At 49.5% G+C, this 19924-nt stretch overlaps 1 long non-coding RNA gene across 1 annotated transcript; it reads right to left on the bottom strand.

Moving 5' to 3' along the window:
- Positions 1–7663: 7663 nt before the first annotated feature.
- Positions 7664–18018, bottom strand: LOC144695304 (uncharacterized). The gene is made up of 3 exons (XR_013579927.1): positions 17938–18018; positions 14596–14703; positions 7664–7711 (listed from the first exon to the last, which is right to left on the bottom strand). It is a non-coding gene; the product is annotated as an uncharacterized LOC144695304 (long non-coding RNA).
- Between the last annotated feature and the right edge of the window lie 1906 nt (positions 18019–19924).

Genomic DNA, 19924 nt, shown 5'->3' with positions numbered 1-19924 from the left:
CTCTCTCCCACTCGGACACTCCCACTCGGACACTCTCTCCCGCTCGGACACTCTCTCCCGCTCGGACACTCTCTCCCGCTCGGACACTCTCTCCCACTCGGACACTCCCACTCGGACACTCTCTCCCACTCGGACACTCTCTCCCACTCGGACACTCCCACTCGGACACTCTCTCCCACTCGGACACTCTCTCCCACTCGGACACTCCCACTCGGACACTCTCTCCCACTCGGACACTCTCTCCCACTCGGACACTCTCTCCCACTCGGACACTCACTCCCACTCGGACACTCCCACTCGGACACTCTCTCCCACTCGGACACTCTCTCCCACTCGGACACTCTCTCCCACTCGGACACTCTCTCCCACTCGGACACTCTCTCCCACTCGGACACTCCCACTCGGACACTCTCTCCCACTCGGACACTCCCACTCGGACACTCTCTCCCACTCGGACACTCTCTCCCACTCGGACACTCTCTCCCACTCGGACACTCCCACTCGGACACTCTCTCCCACTCGGACACTCCCACTCGGACACTCTCTCCCACTCGGACACTCTCTCCCACTCGGACACTCTCTCCCACTCGGACACTCTCTCCCACTCGGACACTCCCACTCGGACACTCTCTCCCACTCGGACACTCTCTCCCACTCGGACACTCCCACTCGGACACTCTCTCCCACTCGGACACTCTCTCCCACTCGGACACTCTCTCCCACTCGGACACTCTCTCCCACTCGGACACTCTCTCCCACTCGGACACTCCCACTCGGACACTCTCTCCCACTCGGACACTCTCTCCCACTCGGACACTCTCTCCCACTCGGACACTCCCCACTCGGACACTCTCTCCCACTCGGACACTCTCTCCCACTCGGACACTCCCACTCGGCACTGACGGACACTCTCTCCCACTCGGACACTCCCACTCGGACACTCCCACTCGGACACTCTCTCCCACTCGGACACTCCCCACTCGGACACTCTCTCCCACTCGGACACTCTCTCCCACTCGGACACTCTCTCCCACTCGGACACTCTCCACTCGGACACTCTCTCCCACTCGGACACTCTCTCCCACTCGGACACTCTCTCCCACTCGGACACTCCCCACTCGGACACTCTCTCCCACTCGGACACTCTCTCCCACTCGGACACTCTCTCCCACTCGGACACTCTCTCCCACTCGGACACTCCCACTCGGACACTCTCTCCCACTCGGACACTCCCACTCGGACACTCTCTCCCACTCGGACACTCTCTCCCACTCGGACACTCCCACTCGGACACTCTCTCCCAATCGGACACTCTCTCCCACTCGGACACTCCCACTCGGACACTCCCACTCGGACACTCTCTCCCACTCGGACACTCTCTCCCACTCGGACACTCCCCCACTCGGACACTCTCTCCCACTCGGACACTCTCTCCCACTCGGACACTCTCTCCCACTCGGACACTCTCTCCCACTCGGACACTCCCACTCGGACACTCCCACTCGGACACTCTCTCCCACTCGGACACTCCCACTCGGACACTCTCTCCCACTCGGACACTCTCTCCCACTCGGACACTCTCTCCCACTCGGACACTCCACTCGGACACTCTCTCCCACTCGGACACTCCCACTCGGACACTCTCTCCCACTCGGACACTCCCACTCGGACACTCTCTCCCACTCGGACACTCCCACTCGGACACTCTCTCCCACTCGGACACTCTCTCCCACTCGGACACTCTCTCCCACTCGGACACTCCCACTCAGACACTCTCTCCCACTCGGACACTCCCACTCGGACACTCTCTCCCACTCGGACACTCTCTCCCACTCGGACACTCTCTCCCACTCGGACACTCTCTCCCACTCGGACACTCCCACTCGGACACTCTCTCCCACTCGGACACTCCCACTCGGACACTCCCACTCGGACACTCCCACTCGGACACTCCCACTCGGACACTCCCACTCGGACACTCCCTCCCACTCGGACACTCCCACTCGGACACTCTCTCCCACTCGGACACTCTCTCCCACTCGGACACTCCCACTCGGACACTCTCTCCCACTCGGACACTCTCTCCCACTCGGACACTCTCTCCCACTCGGACACTCTCTCCCACTCGGACACTCTCTCCCACTCGGACACTCCCACTCGGACACTCTCTCCCACTCGGACACTCTCTCCCACTCGGACACTCTCCCACTCGGACACTCTCTCCCACTCGGACACTCTCTCCCACACGGACACTCTCTCCCACTCGGACACTCTCTCCCACTCGGACACTCCCACTCGGACACTCTCTCCCACTCGGACACTCTCTCCCACTCGGACACTCTCTCCCACTCGGACAATCTCTCCCACTCGGACACTCCCACTCGGACACTCTCTCCCACTCGGACACTCTCTCCCACTCGGACACTCTCTCCCACTCGGACACTCCCACTCGGACACTCTCTCCCACTCGGACACTCCCACTCGGACACTCTCTCCCACTCGGACACTCTCTCCCACTCGGACACTCCCACTCGGACACTCTCTCCCACTCGGACACTCTCTCCCACTCGGACACTCCCACTCGGACACTCTCTCCCACTCGGACACTCTCTCCCACTCGGACACTCTCTCCCACTCGGACACTCCCACTCGGACACTCTCTCCCACTCGGACACTCTCTCCCACTCGGACACTCCCACTCGGACACTCTCTCCCACTCGGACACTCTCTCCCACTCGGACACTCTCTCCCACTCGGACACTCCCACTCGGACACTCTCTCCCACTCGGACACTCTCTCCCACTCGGACACTCTCTCCCACTCGGACACTCCCACTCGGACACTCTCTCCCACTCGGACACTCCCACTCGGACACTCTCTCCCACTCGGACACTCTCTCCCACTCGGACACTTTCTCCCACTCGGACACTCCCACTCGGACACTCTCTCCCACTCGGACACTCTCTCCCACTCGGACACTCTCTCCCACTCGGACACTCTCTCCCACTCGGACACTCCCACTCGGACACTCTCTCCCACTCGGACACTCTCTCCCACTCGGACACTCCCACTCGGACACTCTCTCCCACTCGGACACTCCCACTCGGACACTCTCTCCCACTCGGACACTCTCTCCCACTCGGACACTCCCACTCGGACACTCTCTCCCACTCGGACACTCTCTCCCACTCGGACACTCTCTCCCACTCGGACACTCCCACTCGGACACTCCCACACGGACACTCTCTCCCACTCGGACACTCCCACTCGGACACTCCCACTCGGACACTCTCTCCCACTCGGACACTCTCTCCCACTCGGACACTCTCTCCCACTCGGACACATTCTCCCACTCGGACACTCCCACTCGGACACTCTCTCCCACTCGGACACTCCCACTCGGACACTCTCTCCCACTCGGACACTCTCTCCCACACGGACACTCTCTCCCACTCGGACACTCTCTCCCACTCGGACACTCTCTCCCACTCGGACACTCTCTCCCACTCGGACACATTCTCCCACACAGACACTCTCTCCCACACGGACACTCCCACTCGGACACTCTCTCCCACTCGGACACTCTCTCCCACTCGGACACTCCCACTCGGACACTCTCTCCCACTCGGACACTCTCTCCCACTCGGACACTCTCTCCCACTCGGACACTCTCTCCCACTCGGACACTCTCTCCCACTCGGACACTCTCTCCCACTCGGACACTCTCTCCCACTCGGACACTCCCACTCGGACACTCTCTCCCACTCGGACACATTCTCCCACACGGACACTCTCTCCCACACGGACACTCTCTCCCACTCGGACACATTCTCCCACACAGACACTCTCTCCCACTCGGACACTCTCTCCCACTCGGACACTCTCTCCCACTCGGACACTCCCACTCGGACACTCTCTCCCACTCGGACACTCTCTCCCACTCGGACACTCCCACTCGGACACTCTCTCCCACTCGGACACTCTCTCCCACTCGGACACTCTCTCCCACTCGGACACTCTCTCCCACTCGGACACTCCCACTCGGACACTCTCTCCCACTCGGACACTCTCTCCCACTCGGACACTCTCTCCCACTCGGACACTCTCTCCCACTCGGACACTCTCTCCCACTCGGACACTCTCTCCCACTCGGACACTCTCTCCCACACGGACACTCTCTCCCACTCGGACACATTCTCCCACACGGACACTCTCTCCCACTCGGACACTCTCTCCCACTCGGACACTCTCTCCCACTCGGACACTCTCTCCCACTCGGACACTCTCTCCCACTCGGACACTCTCTCCCACTCGGACACTCTCTCCCACTCGGACACTCTCTCCCACTCGGACACTCTCTCCCACTCGGACACTCTCTCCCACTCGGACACTCTCTCCCACTCGGACACTCCCACTCGGACACTCTCTCCCACTCGGACACTCCCACTCGGACACTCTCTCCCACTCGGACACTCTCTCCCACTCGGACACTCTCTCCCACTCGGACACTCTCTCCCACTCGGACACTCTCTCCCACTCGGACACTCCCACTCGGACACTCTCTCCCACTCGGACACTCTCTCCCACTCGGACACTCTCTCCCACTCGGACACTCTCTCCCATTCGGACACTCTCCCACTCGGACACTCTCTCCCACTCGGACACTCTCTCCCACTCGGACACTCTCTCCCACTCGGACACTCTCTCCCACTCGGACACTCTCTCCCACTCGGACACTCACTCCCACTCGGACACTCTCTCCCACTCGGACACTCTCTCCCACTCGGACACTCTCTCCCACTCGGACACTCTCTCCCACTCGGACACTCTCTCCCACTCGGACACTCTCTCCCACTCGGACACTCTCTCCCACTCGGACACTCTCTCCCACTCGGACACTCTCTCCCACTCGGACACTCTCTCCCACTCGGACACTCCCACTCGGACACTCTCTCCCACTCGGACACTCTCTCCCACTCGGACACTCTCTCCCACTCGGACACTCCCACTCGGACACTCTCTCCCACTCGGACACTCTCTCCCACACGGACACTCTCTCCCACTCGGACACTCTCACTCGGACACTCTCTCCCACTCGGACACTCTCACTCGGACACTCTCTCCCACTCGGACACTCTCTCCCACTCGGACACTCTCTCCCACTCGGACACTCTCTCCCACTCGGACACTCTCACTCGGACACTCTCTCCCACTCGGACACTCTCTCCCACTCGGACACTCTCTCCCACTCGGACACTCTCTCCCACTCGGACACTCTCTCCCACACGGACACTCTCTCCCACTCGGACACTCTCTCCCACACGGACACTCTCTCCCACTCGGACACTCTCTCCCACTCGGACACTCTCTCCCACTCGGACACTCTCTCCCACACGGACACTCTCTCCCACTCGGACACTCTCTCCCACTCGGACACTCTCTCCCACTCGGACACTCTCTCCCACTCGGACACTCTCTCCCACTCGGACACTCTCTCCCACTCGGACACTCTCTCCCACTCGGACACTCTCTCCCACTCGGACACTCTCTCCCACTCGGACACTCCCACTCGGACACTCTCTCCCACTCGGACACTCTCTCCCACTCGGACACTCCCACTCGGACACTCTCTCCCACTCGGACACTCTCTCCCACTCGGACACTCCCACTCGGACACTCTCTCCCACTCGGACACACTCTCCCACTCGGACACTCTCTCCCACTCGGACACTCCCACTCGGACACTCTCTCCCACACGGACACTCTCTCCCACTCGGACACTCCCACTCGGACACTCTCTCCCACTTGGACACTCTCTCCCACTCGGACACTCCCACTCGGACACTCTCTCCCACTCGGACACTCTCTCCCACTCGGACAATCTCTCCCACTCGGACACTCCCACTCGGACACTCTCTCCCACTCGGACACTCCCACTCCGACACTCTCTCCCACTCGGACACTCTCTCCCACTCGGACACTCTCTCCCACTCGGACACTCCCACTCGGACACTCTCTCCCACTCGGACACTCTCTCCCACTCGGACACTCTCTCCCACTCGGACACTCCCACTCGGACACTCCCTCCCACTCGGACACTCCCACTCGGACACTCTCTCCCACTCGGACACTCTCTCCCACTCGGACACTCCCACTCGGACACTCTCTCCCACTCGGACACTCTCTCCCACTCGGACACTCCCACTCGGACACTCTCTCCCACTCGGACACTCCCACTCGGACACTCTCTCCCACTCGGACACTCTCTCCCACTCGGACACTCCCACTCGGACACTCTCTCCCACTCGGACACTCCCACTCGGACACTCTCTCCCACTCGGACACTCTCTCCCACTCGGACACTCTCTCCCACTCGGACACTCTCTCCCACTCGGACACTCTCTCCCACTCGGACACTCCACTCGGACACTCTCTCCCACTCGGACACTCTCTCCCACTCGGACACTCCCACTCGGACACTCTCTCCCACTCGGACACTCTCTCCCACTCGGACACTCTCTCCCACTCGGACACTCCCACTCGGACACTCCCACTCGGACACTCTCTCCCACTCGGACACTCCCACTCGGACACTCCCACTCGGACACTCTCTCCCACTCGGACACTCTCTCTCACTCGGACACTCTCTCCCACTCGGACACTCCCACTCGGACACTCTCTCCCACTCGGACACTCTCTCCCACTCGGACACTCTCTCCCACACGGACACTCTCTCCCACTCGGACACTCCCACTCGGACACTCTCTCCCACTCGGACACTCTCTCCCACTCGGACACTCTCTCCCACTCGGACACTCTCTCCCACTCGGACACTCTCTCCCACTCGGACACTTTCTCCCACTCGGACACTCTCTCCCACTCGGACACTTTCTCCCACTCGGACACTCTCTCCCACTCGGACACTTTCTCCCACTCGGACACTCCCACTCGGACACTTTCTCCCACTCGGACACTCTTTGATCTGTAACAGGGTTCCAATGAAGCTCAATGCAAGCTTGAGCAACTGCAGTTTATCATTTGATTAGCCTTCCAGATTCAATATAGATTTCAACAATTCCACACCTTCATCCTTCCCCCATTGTATTTCAATCTTTTTGTATATTTTGTTTTTAACTTGGCTTTCCCAATTGTTTTATATTCAGACAGCGGCTGTTCAACATTCTGCCTTCCACACCTCCCCTTGACACACCTTTTGTTTATTTAATTCCCACGGCCTGTGACTCTGTCCCACAATCTAATTTGTCTTCTAATCTCTCCCATCTTCTACCCCATCACAGGCCTTTCCTTTTCTACTTGCCTCACCTTCCCCTATTTAAAAACCTAACCTGAAACTCCTGTTAAATCTGCTTCTGTCACATATACTGCGGAGTCTTTCCAGCATTTCCCAATTTAATTGTTACATTTGGTAACATTATATCCTGGTATTTTACAATGTAATGTTACACTTGGATACTTTACTAAGTAACATTATATCCTGTTACTTTACAATGTAATGTTACACTTGGATACTTTACTAAGTAACATTATATCCTGGTATTTTACAATGTAATATTACACTCAGGTACTTTCCTAAGTAACATTATACCCTGTTAATTCACTTGTAACCATGGACCGTGCTAGTTATCTTCTTTCTTTTTTCTTACTCGCTTGACTGCTTTCAAATGGAAATTGTTGTTGTGTTTTTTCTGTGCTGTGGATATAAAGATTTCATTCCATCAGTGTGTGAATCTGAAAACATTTTCCCCCTGCTTATAAATTCAGTTATTCCTTGCTATCATGACAGCTTCTGATTGAGAGGCAGGCTGTTGTTAAAGTCTTTCTCTCCTGAATCTCTCTTGCCAGTTTGTTTCTTGCTGTCTCCTCTCCACTTCTGTCTGGAGGGAGAACAGCAAAAAGGATTTGTGGTGTACAGGAATTTGTTTTTAATTCACAAACTCTACCAAGAGACATACAGCCAGTCTCCGATGCATCCTTTGTTTTTCTTGGATAACAATAATTGGTCAATTATTAACCCTTTGCAGAATGGGTTCATCATTGGAAATAGCCAGTATTTCGGAGATAGGATGAGGAAGAGATCCTCTGGATGCTTCATGTATGAGAGAGAAACTAGAGGATGTAGAGTTTGAGCTGAGACAGGGGAGTGGTCTGAGAAGGCACATTGTCAAGTAGTTTCCATCACTTACATTGAAGATTGCTTAGTGCAAGTTGGATATGTGTTAAAATGTGACCGGATACCCACTCACTGAATCTATCTACATCCCTGTGCAGACTCTTTGTATCCTCCTCACAACTGACTTTCTTACTTATCTTCGAATCGTCAGCAAATTTGGTTGTAATACAGTCAACAGCTTCATCCAAGTCAGTAGTGTAGATCTTCAAAAATTGAGTTGCCCTCACTGATCCCTGCAGCACTCTGCTCATTACAGCTTGCCAACCTGAAAATGACCCATTTATCCTGACTATGTGTTTCCTGTTGGAAAGTCAATCCTCTATCCATGCTAATATATCACCCACATTACCATTAGCTCTTATCTGTGATTCGATGATTCTAACTTGCATAGTAAACATTTATGTGGCTCCTTATCAAATGCCTTATGGAAATCCAAATACATTACATCTACTGGTTCCGCTTCTGTAGGACATAGACAAGTTGGTGGAGTGGGCAGATCGGTGGCAGATGAAGTTCAATGTGGGGAAGTGTGAGGTGATGCATTTTGGTAGGAAGAACATGGACAGATGATATAAAATAAGGGGTGAAATTTTGAAGGGGGTGCAGGAGCAGAAAGACCTGGGTGTAAATGAACATAGATTATTGAAGTTGGCAGGACAGGTGGAGAGAGCAGTTAATGAAGCAGATAGTATCCTGGGCTTTATTAATAGGGGCATAGAATACAAGAGCAGGGAGGTTATGTTGAATTTATATAAGACACTGGTTAGACCTCAGCTGGAGTATTGTGTACAGTTCTGGACACCACAGTATAGGAAGGATGTGAACACATTGGAGAGAGTGCAGAAGAGGTTTACATGAATGGTTACAGGGATGAGAAACTTCAGCTATGAGGATAGATTGGAGAGGTTGGGACTGTTCTCCTTGGAGAGGAGAAGGCTGAGAGTAGATTTGATGGAGGTGTTCAAAATCATGACGGGGGCTGGACAGAGTAGATAGGGAGAAGCTGTTCCCATTCATAAAAGGATCGAGAACAAGGGGGCACAGATTTAAAGTGATTTGCAAAAGAAGCAAGTGTGACGTGAGAAAACTTTTTCACACAGAGGGTGGTTTGGGTCTGGAAAGCGCTGCCTGGAAGTGTGGTGGATGCAGGTTCAATCGAGGCCTTCAAGAGGACATTAGATGATTATTTGAATAGAAACAATGTGCAGGGGTACAAGGAAAAGGCAGGGCAATGGCACTAGGTGATAATGCTCATTTGGAGAGCTGGTGCAGATATGATGGGCCGAATGGCCTCATTCTGTACCATTAAGATTCTGTGATTTTGCCTAGGGCCCCTTGATGTCACACTCGGTCAAACACTGCCTTGATGTCAAGGGCAGTCACTCTCTTTTCACTTCGAGTTCAGCTCTTTGGTCCATGTTTGAACCAAGGCTGTAATGAGGTCAGGAGCTGAGTGATCCTGGCGGAACCCAAAATGGGCATCAGTGAGCAGGTTAATGCTGAGTAAATGCTGCTTATTGCAGTGTCAATGTCCCCTTCCACACCTTGCTGGTGATCGAGAGTAGACTGATAGGGCAGTAATTGGTCAGGTCCTGCTTTTTGTGTACAGGATATACCTGGGAAATTTTCCACATTGCTGGGTAGTTGCCACTGTTGTAGCTGTACTGAAACAGCTTGGCTAGGGGCATGGCAAGTTCTGGAGCACAAGTCTTCAGTACTATTGCTGGAATATTGTCAGGCCCCATAGCCTTTGCAGTTTCCAGCGCCTTCAGCAATTTCTTGATATCACGTGGAGTGAATCGAATTGGCTGAAGACTGGCATCTGTGATGCTGGGGACCTCTGGAGGAGGCTGAGATGGATCATCCACTTGGCACTTCTGGCTGAAGATTGTAGCAAATGCTTCAATCTTATCTTTTGCACTGATGTGCTGGGCTCCTCCATCATTGAGGATGGGGATGTTTGTGGAGCCTCCTCCTTCAGTGAGTTGTTTAATTGTCTAGCACCATTCACACTTGTTCAGAGTCTCTGCAGTTTCCTTGTTTCCCATTATTAATCCCCCTGTCTCACCCTCTAAGGGACCAATGCTTATTCGAGCTACTCTCTTCCTTTTCAAATACTTGTAGAAGGCTTTACTGTCTGATTTTATATTTCTTGCTGGTTTTCTCTCATACTCCAATGTCTCCCTCATTATTTTTCAGTTGTCCTTTGCTGTCTTTTAAAACTCTCCTAATCTTTTGTGCTCTCATGAATCTTTACAGCAGTCATACTGACAAAGTAAGATGAAGATAATACTTTCAGATGTTTTCTCAGTGAGACCTAGGCCCACTTCAGTGTGTATCAACATGCCAATCAATGCTAGTGAGCAATGCTCTGAAGAACTGTGCTTCACAGGTCATGTCAGGGTTGTATTGTTTGCAGGTCATATCTGTTAGGAACCAGATATAGTTTAACTAAGTTATATGTGTTCGTGGGTGTTAGAGGTAAGCTATAGTTTTAACTTTAAGTTTAGTTTGCATTTCTCTATTTGTTAAGAAAGGGGAACTTGAGTTCTGACTTCACTTTAAAAGATGCCTGCATTTGAAAGAGGTTTTCTGACTCTTGAGGGGAAGTTAAATCAAACACAATGTGGAAAAATCGGGCCTATTGACTAGCAACAGGGGTCCAGAGAGAGGGGCCCACAGAAACAGAAAAACAGAAAAGTAGTTTCAGTTCAGTGTGAACTAGGAGGAGCTGGATGGGACAGGGAACTGCCAAAAGCATATTTCCCATAAAATCATGAAACTATCATTTTTTCATAATATTATTGTAGGCTTATGGGCGTGAGTGTGGATGGTTCTGTCTGTGAGATTGATTTAATTAGACTAGAGACTCTTAGACTACAAGATTGGAATTATCAAGAGTTAGGGGTAAAACAGACTTTTGAAATGGAGATAGATAAGCTAAGGTGAGGTTTCCACAGATAGGGTGTGAAGGAAATTTGCATTTTTAGATAAGTGAAGGGGTTGTTTGATTTCTAAAGGCATGGTGTAATGTTTACAACTAACTAGATAAGTGAGGCAAAGTGATATGTTTATTTTTCCCAAAAGGAAAAGGCCATATTGACAACATGAAAGATTTTTATATTATGGGAAAGTAAGTTTCCAAAGAGATGTAGAACAATGGTATTTTACACATTAAAGAGAGAGAAACACGTAAAGAAGGGTGGAAGGCTATGTGGGGGTATGGCTGTGTAAAACACCGTGTGGAACAGACTTCGGGAGTGGGGGAAGGGGGGAGATTCGAGACACTCTGAAGAAAAATGCTGCTCCAGTAATTAAAGTTGGCTTAAAAAGCCTTTGGGATTCCACTGTCGAGTGGGTGCTGTGGTAACCTTGCTGGATTGCCTATTTAAATTTAAAATCTATTTTGGTCTGTTGCCTTAAAAGGGGTGTGTAGTCAGGAGTTGGGTTAATTAGGAGTTTTGTGATTTGTTATAATATCAAGTATTATGTATGTGTTTGAATTATATTTTTTGTTAATAAATGTTTTAATTTAATTTTTAAAATCTCTAAAGGTGTTAGTGGACTCATTACTTCTGAATTCATTGCACAAATCTTCTCATAATAAATACAAATTGCAAAACTGTTGTGATAGCGCGACCAAGTTCCCCTTGTGGATTTGGTCAGCCTGGCAAATACCACCTGCCACATCATAACAAAATTGGGGGCTCTTTGTGGGATGTTAAAAATTCCTTGATTGTCTTGGAGTTGGTGAACCTTAAGGCTACGAGTACAAGAAGAATGTTGAACTCAGGAGTTGGTGTGAGGGATTTAAAAGTGGTGACACTGCAAATATGGCTTTATCCATTGCTATGACTTTTCTGGAAGTGGAATATATAACTCTGATTGGTTTACAAAAGGTAACTAAAGTTAAGATAACATAATTGGCAGATAAGTTGCAGTTGAGGTTAATTGTAGGGGCAAAGAAAGCAGAGATAATTGAAGTAATAGTGCAGCATTTGAAATTGGAAGGGATACCTGAAACTAGGGAGTCAGTTGAATTGGCTATGATTCAGTTGCAAATGAAAAAACTTGAGTTGGAGACAAAAGGAAAGGAACAGGAAAAAGAGAGCATTTCAGAGGGAAATGAAAATGAAGAAGCTTGATATTCAAAGAGAAATTAGCAATGGAGGAAAGGGAAAGAGAATATCAGATTAATAAACTGGAGGTTAGAAAAGAGATCTCAGATGCTGAGGAAGGTTCTGATGTGGAAACAACCACTTCCAGTCTAAAACCCAGTAGGGAGATGTTAAAATTTGTACAAACTCTTCTGTAATTTGAAAAAATAAATATAGAGGCATTCTTTATTTCATTTGAGAAGATAGCTAAGCAGTTGAAATGGCCACAAGAAATCTGGACATTGCTGTTACAGTCTAGGTTGGTAGGTAGAGCTCATGAGGTTTGTGCAGAATCGGACAGAGTCAGCATGGATTTACGAAAGGGAAATCATATTTGACAAATCTACTGGAATTTTTTGAGGATGTAACCAGTAGAGTTGATGAGGGGAGCCAGTGGATGTGGTTTATATGGACTTTCAAAGTCCCACATAAGAGATTAGTGTGTAAAATTAAAGCGCATGGGATTGGGGGTAGTGTATTGAGATGGATAGAAAACTGGTTGGCAGACAGCAAACAAAGAGTAGGAATAAATGGGTCTTTTTCCAAATGGCAGGCAGTGACTAGTGGGATACCACAGGGATTGGTGCTGGGACCCCAGCTATTCACAATATATATTAATGATTTAGATGAGGAAACTAAATGTAATATCTCCTAATTTGCAGATGGCACAAAGCTGGGTGGGAGGGTGAGCTGTGAGGAGGATGCAGAGATGCTTCAGTGTGATTTGGACAAGCTGAGTGAGTGGGCAAATGCATGGCAGATGCAGTATAATGTGGATAAATGTGAGGTTATCCATTTTGTTAGCAAAAACAGGAAGGCAGGTTATTATCTGAATGGCTATAAATTGAGAGAGGGGAATATGCAACGAGACTTGGGTGTCCTTGTACACCAGTCACTGAAGGTAAGCATGCAGGTGCAGCAGGCGGTAAAGAAGGCTAATGGTATGCTGGCCTTCGTAGCGAGAGGATTCGAGTACAGGAGCAGGGATGTCTTGCTGCAATTATACAGGGTCTTGGTGAGAGCACACCTGGAATAGTGTGTGCAGTTTTGGTCTCCTTATCTGAGGAAAGATGTTCTTATTATAGAGGGAGTGCAGCAAAGGTTTACCAGACTGATTCCTGGGATGGCGGGACTGACATATGAGGAGAGATTGAGCTCGTTAGGATTATATTCGCTGGAGTTCAGAAGAATGAGGGGGGATCACATATAAAATTCTAACAGGACTAGACAGGGTAGATGCGGGAAGGATGTTCCTGATGGTGGGAGAGTCCAGAACCAGGGGTCACAGTCTGTGGATATGGGGTAGACCATTTAGGACTTAGATGAGGAGAAATTTCTTCACCCAGAGAGTGGTGAGCCTGTGGAATTCGCTACCATAGAAAGTAGTTGAGGTCAAAACATTGTATGTTTTCAAGAAGGAGTTAGATATAGCTCTTGGGGTGAAAAGGATCAAAGGATATGGGGAGAAAGTGGGAGCAGGTTATTGAGTTGGATGATCAGCCATGATCATAATGAATGGTGGAGCAGGCTCGAAGGGCCAAATGGCCTACTCCTGCTCCTAGTTTCTATGTTTCTATGTAATGTAGGTCAGTGAGACCAGGGGGGTGCAATGGAGAACAGGCCTTGGTGTGAGTTAAGACACGGATTAAGTGTTTTGGATGACCTGAAGTTTAAGGGGGGTGGGATGTGGGAGGCTGGACTTCCAATAGTCAAGTCTAGAGTTAATAAAGCAATGGATGAGTGCTTCAGCAGCAAGAGAGCTGAGGCAGGGAGAGTGGGACAGTGTTAAGCAGATGGAAATAGGCAGCCTTGCGGAGAGCAGTTTACAAGTGTGAAGGATTCTAATGGTCGATGGTGTGAATTCTAAAGTACAGGAGTTGGTCTTCACGGCAGAGGGATGACTAGGAAACACACACAGAATTTTAGAAAAGGCACCTTTCTCACAGTTGTTGCTCATACATACACTTGAAACAAGTAAGGGTTCAATGTGTAAACGGAGGCTTTGCTCCCTCCAGTGAAACTCACTCATAGGGAGATGACTCCAAGAAAAGCTGAGCTGGGAACATAATTCATTCACCAACATTTCCAGCAGCGGTCAGGCCCCTTGGGCAATGGGGGAACACAATTTGCACTCAAATGTGAACTTGGAGCTGTCTTGTACTTTTAACACAATTACAGCAAAGTAAACCTGTGTTCAAATGAAAGCTAATAACAGCCCCAACATGAGCCAGTGTGACAGGTACTTACTGATCTTGGTGTGAAAGAGGATAAATAATCCTAGGCTGCAAACATAGATCATGACAGACAGGATAATCTTTATAGCCAAGGAATTGTATGAAAATTTGCAATTTAATACTGTGGACACAAGAAAAGGAGCCTGGGTTAGAGTCTTGTTTACAGGCTGAGGATTATATAGTCAGGGGCAATGGGGGAACAGATCAAATACGCGGATGGGTTAAGAACATTCCATATGGTGTATTAGAAATGAAGACTTTAAACCATATCTCCGACACCAGGAGCTCTAAATATATGTTCACACAGGGACAGGTCAGGAAACTCCCGCCCCCTCCCACCCCCCGCCCAGGGCCCAGTCAGGAAACTCCCGCCCCCTCCCACCCCCCGCCCAGGGCCCGGTCAGGAAACTCTCTCCCCCCCTCCCACCCCCCGCCCAGGGCCCAGTCAGGAAACTCCCGCCCCCTCCCACCCCCCGCCCAGGGCCCGGTCAGGAAACTCCCGCCCCCTCCCACCCCCCGCCCAGGGCCCAGTCAGGAAACTCCCGCCCCCTCCCACCCCCCGCCCAGGGCCCGGTCAGGAAACTCCCGCCCCCTCCCACCCCCCGCCCAGGGCCCGGTCAGGAAACTCTCCCCCCCCCACACCCCGCCCAGGGCCCGGTCAGGAAACTCTCCCCCCTCCCACACCCCGCCCAGGGCCCAGTCAGGAAACTCCCGCCCCCTCCCACCCCCCGCCCAGGGCCCGGTCAGGAAACTCTCCCCCCCCCCCCACCCCCCGCCCAAGGCCCAGTCAGGAAACTCTCCCCCCCCTCCCACCCCCCACCCAGGGCCCGGTCAGGAAACTCTCCCCCCCCCACACCCCCCGCCCAGGGCCTGGTCAGGAAACTCTCCCCCCCCCCCCACCCCCCGCCCAGGGCCCGGTCAGGAAACTCTCCCCCCCCCCACCCCCCGCCCAGGGACAGGTCAGGAAACTCTCCCCCCCCCAGCCCAAACTCCTGTACGATGAGCATATAAACATAGTGAGGACACAACAATCGGTTTCATCTGATTTTATATCATCTATTTGAATTTGTCAGATGAATATGGTATGTGAGATTGTGGGTACATCGCCCTCTGGCGCATTTTGACATGGTAACAGGCCTTTTGTCAAACAATTGTACAACATCTTTTCTGTCCTGCTGGAGTAATATTCTATACCACTGTTGTCCACTATGATTTCCATGTTTGCCAAGGTTGTGGTGATCAGGTCTCTCTGTTAACCAATGATACAAAATATATTCAATATTTCTAACAAAATGCCCAGTCTTTTGAAAATAGTTTTGGGATTTGAAACTGTCAACAATAAGATCTTGATCTGATTACCAGCACCAGGAGAACAGCTTCAAAACAGTTTCACAACCCAACTATTCCACAAGGCAAGGCTGGTGTGTACACTCTCAAGAGTTGGTGACAAGCTAGTAACCAAAGAAACACTTTCTTCAAGACTAAACTATTTCTGTTATTGGAGTTGATACATGAAAAGAGTCGCATTAGCAAAATGAATCAACAAACTCTCCAAGTTGCCTTCTGCATGCTGACTCCAGTCTTGCTTACACTCAGTCTCCTGTCATTTCCAAACACTGCGTCTGGATATTTAATAGACCTTCAGCTCTCAGCCAATCTCCCACAATCTCTCGGTTCACACCAAATGTGCCCTATTCCTTTCATTCGCTCATTTCAACAGATTTATTAAGATGAAGGCTGAACTGTTATGACCCAGCAGTTTGGTAAAGCTGAGTTATTTAAAATCCTACAGGGGAACTTTAAACAACTGCCATATCCTATATTTTCCATTGGTACGTTTGAGATGCAGCTCTAATTTCAGGAATAAGACCACCAGTTCTCGAGAGGTTTTTATACAAACTACGTGAGACAATTTAATTTACACAAGTTAAACACATACACATGCCTACAAATTATTGTCATAATTTTTTAATAAATTCCCAAATTAATCTCCACTAAAGCAACAACAACCCATAGACTTTAAACAGACATCAGGCAAAGCATTTTCACCTTACAAACTCAAAACGAGGTTCCTTTCACTTTGGTTCCTGTGGAGACAATTGTAGGCTTACAACTGCTTTGATCTTACACACCTCTGATCTGCACACAAACTCCTCTCAGGTTATACCCAGCACTTCCCTTTGAATGTAAATTCTCATTGTATCACCAGGCCCTTTGAACCCCTTTCATAGCACCAATTGTATTAGTAATATAAACATATTGCTTGATGTCTCATTGCTAGGTGCAAGATTTCACCCCCCCCTCTTGAATGATCTATTCAACAAAATGCAAATGTACCCTCTACCTTACTGTTTACATCTCAAAACTTGTATACATCAAAACACACAGACTCACTGGTTTCAATCCAATTAGCACACTCACAGACTAAACCTCTATTTTGAAAAAAAATTTCCAATAACATAATATACATTAATATCTAAATGACATGAACACATATGGATGTTGCTGTACCACCTCACCTGCCAAAATTGCACATTTTAACTCTCATTGGCAGCCATGTAGTGCTCTCTGTTCCTCACACACCTCAACTGTTTTGTAAAAACCGCCAACTAACAGCTAAACAAAACAAAGCTCTTCCCCTGTGCCACTGGAAGTTTTGAGAATATTCAGAAGCCCGTCCACCTGAAGGCTGACCCTGTTTTCAGTGGTGCTTCACAGAGCAAGTCCTGTACGTTTAAATGTCTTGCCAGTTTAAAGGTACCGAGAGAAAACAGGGACAGAGAAGATAACAAATGACATTCTACTTTTCTTCTGTCATTGAGCAAGTGGCCCTTCAGCTCCCAGGTCATTCGAAACCCTCCAACTGAACCACATTCTGATAAACATAGCTGTGTTCAACATAGCTGTGTTCTGATCAATATATGACCCCTGTCTGACAGCAACATTGATCAATTCAGGATGGACGACAAATTTCAGTAAGTGACACCTATTCTTATCGGCACTGATGTAACTTCAACGCATTCATTATTGTGCAGTTCTAAAAATGAACAAAAAATTTACCACATGTCTGCAGCCAATTAGTCACATGTAGTGAGTGGTAAGCGGATTGGACTACACGAGTCTACACTCCGCCACTGATTCAGACAAGCTTGATGCGAAGCCCAGGAGTTTTGTAGAAGTGAGTTCTTATTCTAATAACACTGGGAACTTCATAGTTTCATATGCACACAGTGTTTGTGAATTGGTTAACAGAGTGGGGTTAGGAACACTTCTTGCTCACCTCTTAACCTTTGCATAGAGAGACTGAAGGCATTGATTTGGGGACTTCACTGCTTTCTACTCTTGAAATACTCACAATTCTGTTTTGATTTGATAATCAGGGGAGTATCAACCAGCGTATTGAGAATTTCACATCCGAGGAAGATGGTCCCTTTATCTGCCAGTTAATAAAATGAGGGAGAAGTAAAGTAGGAATCAAGTTACAGAAAAATAAGCAGATAAGATGCAGTCTGCAGCTCCTGACTTCTGATCTATTCTAATTTCTTTAAACCAGTTTTCAATCCCTTTCCCTAGGATTTGACTGTTTCACTTGAGTTCTGCATATAGTTTGATTCAGCCCCTGTATTTGAGGTGTTAGGAAAGCTTTTTACCGAGGTTTGCTCACGCTGCACTGGAGGCCATTGTACAAGCAAGTTGACAGAAGTAGACACGTCTTCTTCTCATAGAATCATAGAATGGTTACACTGCAGGAGGCCATTTGGCCCATCAAGTCCATGCTAGCTGTCTGCCAGGGGAACTCACCTAATTGCACTCCCCCACATTTTTCCCTGTAGCCCTGCAAATAGTTTCTCTTCATGTGTTTATGTATGTGAATGCATGGAGTGTGGCAAGTTAAGGGTGCAGATCACCACTTGATGTTCAATGGCATTACCATCGTTGAATCCCCCACTATCAACATCCTGGGGGTTACCATTGACCAGAAACTGAACTGGACTAGCCATATAAAACCTGTGGCTACAAGGGTAGGTCAGAGGCTTGGAATCCTGTGGTGAGTAACTCACCTCCTGACTCCCCAAAGCCCGTCCACCATCTACAAGGCACAAGTCAGGAGTGTGATGGAATACTCCCCACTTGCCTGGATGAGTGCAGCTCCCACAACACAAGAAGCTGGACACTGTCCAGGACAAAGCAGCTCCGCTGGATTGCCACCACATCCACAAACATTCACTCCCTCCACCGCTGACGCACAGTAGCTGCAGTGTGTGTACCATCTACAAGATGCACTGCAGGAGTTCACCAAGGCTCCTTCGACAGCACCTTCCAAACCCATGACCACTGCCATCTAGAAGAACAAGGGCAGCGGATAGATGAACACCACCACCAGGAAGTTCCCCTCCAAGTCATTCACCATCCTGACTTGGAAATATATACCCGTTCCTTCACTGTCGCTGGGTCAAGATCCTGGAACTCTCTTCCTAACAGCACTGTGGGTGTACCTACACCTCATGGACTGCAGTGGTTCAAAAAGGCAGCTCACCACCACCTCCTCAAGGGGCAACTAGGGATAGGCAATAAATGCTGGCCCAACCAGCGAAGCTCACATCCCGTGAATGAATAAAAAAAAGTCATAGCAATTACCAGAGCCATGTTGCAGGCTAACCACTTTAAAACCCCTCAACACAAAATTCCTGAGTTCAGTGTTCTTCTTGTACTCGTCTCCCTTGGATTCACAAACTGCAACTCAATCAAAGAATTTTAATAACCCCGCAAAGAGCCCCCAAATTTGTTATTACCACAACCAGTGTTAATTGCTGTGCAAACCAGATCCCAGAGCTAAACATGGTTTGCTCTTGATTTTGTTTTCTGAAAATGAGAAGATGGACTGAATTCAGCAGCTAGAAGAAACATTAAAAGTAAAAGTTTTATTAACAAGAATGAAAGAAAACTTAAGCACACAAGATTACAGTTGCATAATTAAGGTTAGTCTTACAAAACATTCCCCAAAGAGACTCTCTACTTGGTCAAATCTACAAGTAATCACCTCCAGGTAACACCCTCTTCTAGATATTAATGATAAAACAATCCAGTAATATTGCACAGGGCAAACTACTGTAGCTGTCAGGAAGATATAATAATTTTCATAATGTTATTGAAATTTATTGTAAAGTAGAGTAAAAGTGGGATATGTATGTATGGGGGAGGGGGTGACTTAAGTGAATTAAAGGCAGCTGGTCTGAAGGCTTTGATGTATCAGATGATAAACTAGGTTTGAAATATTAAGTGGGTAAACATTTGCATTTTTAAATAAACCAGACGAAATTGAATTCAAGAGAGGGAGTGAA

This window comes from Cetorhinus maximus, chromosome 21 (assembly GCF_964194155.1).
Source record: "Cetorhinus maximus chromosome 21, sCetMax3.hap1.1, whole genome shotgun sequence".
Classification (NCBI taxonomy): Eukaryota; Metazoa; Chordata; class Chondrichthyes; order Lamniformes; family Cetorhinidae; genus Cetorhinus; species Cetorhinus maximus.
This window is presented reverse-complemented; position numbering and strand designations above follow the sequence as displayed.